Source organism: Micropterus dolomieu, linkage group LG15, assembly GCF_021292245.1.
Source record: "Micropterus dolomieu isolate WLL.071019.BEF.003 ecotype Adirondacks linkage group LG15, ASM2129224v1, whole genome shotgun sequence".
Classification (NCBI taxonomy): domain Eukaryota; kingdom Metazoa; phylum Chordata; class Actinopteri; order Centrarchiformes; family Centrarchidae; genus Micropterus; species Micropterus dolomieu.
The window spans coordinates 23,507,694-23,513,693 of NC_060164.1; the positions used below are offsets into that span (position 1 = coordinate 23,507,694).

At 36.8% G+C, this 6,000-nt stretch overlaps 1 protein-coding gene and 1 long non-coding RNA gene across 2 annotated transcripts in view; both read left to right on the forward strand.

Annotated features, from left to right (window-relative positions):
- The first annotated feature begins 1,161 nt into the window (after positions 1 to 1,161).
- Positions 1,162 to 3,572, forward strand: LOC123983717. Its single transcript, XR_006828265.1, has 3 exons — positions 1,162 to 1,334; positions 2,828 to 2,901; positions 3,496 to 3,572. It is a non-coding gene; the product is annotated as an uncharacterized LOC123983717 (long non-coding RNA).
- A 1,071-nt stretch (positions 3,573 to 4,643) lies between these two features.
- peli1b (pellino E3 ubiquitin protein ligase 1b) overlaps positions 4,644 to 6,000 on the forward strand; it is a 33,424-nt gene continuing 32,067 nt past the window's right edge. The window contains exon 1 of the mRNA XM_046070770.1: positions 4,644 to 5,059. The gene's annotated coding sequence lies outside the window, so the exon portion shown is untranslated. The remainder of the gene's footprint in view (positions 5,060 to 6,000) is intronic.

Consider the following 6,000-nt stretch of genomic DNA (forward strand, 5'->3'; position numbering starts at 1 on the left):
TTTTTGGGAAGAAACTCTGCTGCAGCTAAGACACATGAAAATCAAAAACTTGTTTTTTATTCTCTGCAGACAGAAGCTTGTCAAGAGACTATAATGTCATTTGAAAATTCCCCCACTTGTGTTATTGTGCTAATTACATTTGTCATAATGTATCTTTCTTTACCAATTCTTGTTTTAACAATTCTATTCTATTCAGCGCCTTGAACAATAGTTTATTATAACTGAAATTGAGAAAATAAGAAAATCCAAAAATCTTATTATGTTCATTATAAACACTTCAAATAAATCAAAAAAGTTCATGAAATAAAGCATGGTGCAAATTTATCCGGTGTAAATTTAAACAGAAAAGGTAACGCCCTGCCACAAAGTTTAATAATGAAACGTTTCGATCATCAGGTCAGAATGTTTGAAAAATGGACAACACATCCATATTTCTACAACATGCACACCAATAGGCTGACAAGCTCTATGATGGCAGGTGTCGTTAATCATCCGAACCACCCAGGGTCATAAACATCAGGTGCACATGGGGAAAAAACATGTAAAACTGTGAACATGTTGTTATAAAAATATTATATTCATTCAAATCAAATTATTTGTTGTCATCTCCTACAGCTTTATGTTGTATTTTATTATTTTCTGTTTTCATGTCTTCTTATAGCACTTTATTTAGGTATGTGCTTATAAGAAGTACTGTAGAGGTGGAAGTTAAATCAACCTGCTAAAGATAATAGTCCCTTAACTTCACAGAATAACTGGGTTTGCACTCCGGCAAGGATTCGCACAGTGTGAAAACACAAGTACTGGCAGGATCCACCGTGTACCTGAGGCTTGTAATCAAACCACACGCACTGTGTGTGTGTGTCTCTCTACATTTTTCATCATTTCCTGATGCTTTAGACAGAAGTGCAGCCCGTTGGCTCTTGGATAGAGAAGTACTTGTCAAAACATCCATCAGGAGCAAAGTGAACTGGCTGCAAAGCCTTCACCCGTGGAATCAAAGGAAGGTGTGTCTGCTGCTTCCAGCCCTGGAAACGTCCAGGAGAGGTGTTGGTGTTGTAACCGTAGCAACGTAAACAGGAGGCTTCAAACACAGATTAAAATGCGGGCAATGATTATGTAAGGCGTGTGCATGGATTTATGTGCATGTGTGTGTGTGTGTGTGTGTGTGGGGGGGGGTTATGTACAGGCACACATGGTTTCTTAAGGCAAAGTCCTAAAGGCAGAGTTTTCTTTCAGTGTCTGCAGCTCGTTGGAAAACACTTCAACCTGCAACGCCCACTACTCAATTCTGGTGTTCAGTAAAGCAGCAGGCATGTATTTTATTAGCAAACGTAAGTGTGTGTTTTACAGCATCTCAGCAGTATAAAAATAGTCTGTTTCTGTGTGCATATATGTGTATGCGTGTGTGTTAAATTCAGTTTAATCTGTTCTTGGCCTCACCTGATTTTTCCACACATTCTCACATTGAAGGACAAGTCTGCCCCTCAAAGCAAGTACACACACACACTACACACTCTCACACACACACACACACACACACACACGTCTTCTGGTGAATACTCTTACACACAGCTGGAGCTGTATTGCAATGATGTTGGCCACATCTGGGACAGATTCAAATCTTTCTTTGGAAGAGAAAGGTCATTTTATAAGAACGACACTGTGTTGTACTTTTTGACGGCGATTTTAAGGTTTTGTTTCCTATTCATTGTTTTATTTTTAAGGTTTCAATTTATGTTAATTACTTGTTTTATTGTTCATGTTATGTAGTGCATTAACTATGGCAAGCTCTTGGTTTATTAATGAATCAACTGTTTTTTTATACATTGTTTTGTTTTTAGCTATTTGGGTTTCTGCGCTACACAAATGTCATCTTGAAATACATGTGTGTGTTACTGTTACTGCTGTTGTGACAGAATGTCTTTCATTGTGCTGTGACCTGTCTGACTCACTCTGCATGGGCTACCAAACTAGTTTCCCCTATGCAAATGAAGTTATCTAATATGATAATGATGATGATATGATATGATGAACTAGATATTGCCTTGGAACAGTATATGAAATTACTGAATGCATTACTGATGCAGTAATTTGAATATATGTCATAGTCACTGGTCCTTTTTGGTTTGGTGTATTTTATTGGACAGTGTGAGAGACAGAAAACATGCAACAAAGGTTCCTGGCTATAATGGCAAACGAAAGACAAGATGATTATACAGTATATTCGCCTTAACCACCAGGTTACCAGGAGCTCCACAGGGCAGTTTTTCTTATAGAAAAAATGGTTTCTGTGGTTTATTACACGTTTTGTTTGTTTGACTAGCTATAGTGATTTGTGGTGAGTATTTTTATTGTTTCTACTACGCTCAAGGCTAGAAACTAGAATTTCAATGACATTTGGTTGGAACATTAGGGCCACAGGTCAAGAACATGTAATTAGTTCTTGGTTTGAATCTGGATCCAGGTGTGGCTCAAGGTAATTTGCAAGGATTTCTCAACTGGATAATTTGACAAAAAAACTCAGTCACATTACTGTTTTTCATGTGATTTTGATGCAAATCTGTATCTTGATGCAGATTACACGACACATTTTACTAAAATAGCAAATTTAGAGGATTGAGTCATGTTGATATGCAGTCTTCTAGTTTTATCATTTATACAGACACACAAGCAGTCCAGAAAACTACCTCCAATTTCTCTCCTTACTGCTCAGTTGCTGAAATCTGCAATAAGAAACATAAATTTTCTGACATCGCCTTCAAAAATATAAAAGTGGTTTCCAAAACAAACTAAATAATAATTTCACACACCTGCATATTCACAGCAGAAAGAAGGCATGCAGCATTCTGCAGATGAAGATAAAGATGGAGGTTGCAGCAACACACCCAGGCTGAAAATGTAAGCACTCATGGTATGTCAGGTGTTTTGGATAAAAGTGAGCGTGAAAGGGCATACTGGGGAGAAGGAGTCAGGTGTGTCTGTGGAGCCTGAATATCACAGATTCACGTCAAAGTTCAATGTGGAGGCAATGGAGCAGCGGAGCTACTGAAAGTCTCACTGGTTTTCAAGGTGACTTCCTGTTGCCGTCTGCTGCACGTCAACTCAAAACACTTCTTGGTTGACAGATGTGATCATTGATTTCACCCAGAGGTGGACTGCTACCTTACAATTTGAGGCTATGACCTTTTAAATAAGTTTTGAGAGACTTTATAGTTTTATTATTTCTTATCTTTATTTACTCTACTGGGGAAATTGTACTTTTTAGTTAAGTTACTTTGCAAATTAAGTTATTCAAAAATGTACAATAAGCATTGATAGAGTGTCAACTAATCCACAGTGAACAGCAAACAAATATACTCCTGATAGAGATAGAGTCCATCATAATACATAGGGGACAAGTGAATATTTTTACTTTACTGCTGATTTAATTTTTAATTCAGGACTATTTTTTTAGTATTATTACAGTGAAGTATTACTACATTTACTTTGCAGAACCACAGGATACTACAGATTTGATCAGCTACTTCTTCCTTGCAGTTAACTGTTGAACAAAGTACTATACAACAGCAGTAGTGGAAGGTAACTAAGTACATTTATTCAAGTACTTCCACTTTCCCTGAATATTTATTTTTATTCTTTCCAAGGCTTCTTCTAATCCACTTTCATTTCAGAAACACATAATGTAGGCCTACCTTTTACTACAACCATTATGTTAGTGATTAATCGATTAATTGTTTGGTTTGTAAAAATTCTTAAAATAGTTAGAAATGCTGTCACAATTACACATAAAGTGACACCTTCACAATGCTTTTCTTGTCCAATCAACAGTCCAAACCTCAAAATTATTAGAAATACTTCGAAATGATTAACATAATTAAAAGGAAACTCATCAAATCCTCAAACATTTGTAAAGTTGGAACCATGAATGGTATTTGGTTATAAAAAAAATAAAACAATTGTCAAAATAGTTGGGAATCGACTAATTGAGTAATTGACTAATTGTATTAGATAGATAGATAGATAGAAACAAAACATCATATTTTATAAGACACTCATATGTTTTGTAAAGTAAAGTAACTAGTAACTAAAACTTTGAGGAAATATTGTATATACTTACTCTTTGCTCATGTTCTTTGGCCTTATTATTGTTTTATCTGCCTTGTCTGGTATTATTTATTTTTGTAAAACAATTTGTAACATTCTTAAGAAAAGTGCTATAGAAATAAAGTGTGTTATTATTATTATTGGCCTTTTATTATTATTATTATTATTATTATTATTATTATCATTATTATTGTTATTATTATCGGTCAAATTGTAGTAGGTAAGTAAAACAGTAGCCTACAATATTTGTCTCTAATAAGCTTTTTACATACAGTCTATGCTAATAAGTAGTAGAAGTATAAAGTATCATGAGAAGGAAATTAAAGTAGCCTACAAGTACCTCACATTTGTATTTAAGTACAGTAATTGAGTAAATGCACTTAGCTACACTCCACCACTGGTTATTTTCCTTAAGAAAACTACCTGAATACTAATGTGAAAAATACCTGTATTAGCTAGTAACGGGTAAACTACACGTCCCAGAATGCTTCGCGGTGACGTCTGTCTCCTCCTCCAGCGTACGCTCTCTCTCAGCCACAGCACGGGCAGAACAGATCCGCTCTGTGTTTACGTTGAGATGCTCACAACAAAGGACGGCGCATCGCGGAGAGCCTGTCATTTAAAATAAAACACCGTATTTTGTGTCACGGTGAGCGTTTGTAAGTCATAACTCCGGGGACAGGAGAACAAATAACACAAGCTCCCAGGGCTATTTTTTTTGTTTGTTTTTTACGTGGTAACGGAGCGGGTTTACTTTTCTTTATTTTTTTGCCTAAAAAAAAGGGAGAAATTAAGACGATTTTTAAATTTTTTTTATGCCGGTGGAGCGTTAGCTTGCTTGCTAGCAAAAGCAAGTTGGGGGAAAAGCCAGGCAGGCAGCAGCTGGTGGAGAAGCTAGCAGCCCAGTCAGCCACACCGAAGACAATAAAAGGAGTTCATCATTCATATCGCAGTGAGTACATGTTTACAAGCCACCTGACTTTGCTTAATATCGATAATAACGCACCAACGGTTACTATAAACTGCCGTTAGGAGGCTAATTCAGCGCTAGCCAGCCTATTCAGTGTCTCTTGTTAATAAACCGTCACCTGCTTTGTCCTGCCAGCGGCTCTGGGACCGTGAACTGACCATTTATTAACGCTACTGTACCCTCATTTGGTTGTTTAAGTCATCGCAGGATTATTACTGCGAGTGCTGCAGCTGCAGAGTACTTGTCTTTGTCAAGTTGTCTGCACACAAGAGTCACATATACCCATGCACCTGTTTTGACTTGGTCTTTACCTCAGTGTAGATCTCAGTAAAGATAGCGCTTCTGGTGGACAGCGAGTGTATCTTTGTGTGTGTGTGGAGGCTTCAAATATGCAGGTATTAGTTTACACCGCAAAATACTGTAACAGAATTTTAAAAGGCTTTCCTGTCATGAATATGGATTTCAATATTGGACATTTTTTTGAAGAGTATGCCGTTTTAAGGTTTAATTCAGTAGCATCAAGATTGCGTTTAGATTCATTTTCAAAATGAAAATAAAAGCTAAATCGTTGCTGCAGTGGTTGCACATTGCAATACAGATTGCATAATATGCACAAGCTTCTGAAGGTCTTCACGACTTCCTTCCAAAACCCTAGTTGCAAGATGAAAAGACAATGATAGCACACTGTTTAAACCACCTCATTCCACCCTGTAACACAGGTATTGAGCCTTCTACTTATTTGAGGGGTAGGACTACATTACTAATGTGTGAGCAAAAACAAATTAAAGAGTTAGAGTTAAAAGAAACATTGTGAACTGTGTGGAAACCAACTTTTATTGCATGTTCACTCAGAAGCTTAGTAAAGAGAGTGCTTCTGGTGGACAGCGAGTGTATCTTTGTGTGTGTGTGTGTGTGTGTGTGTG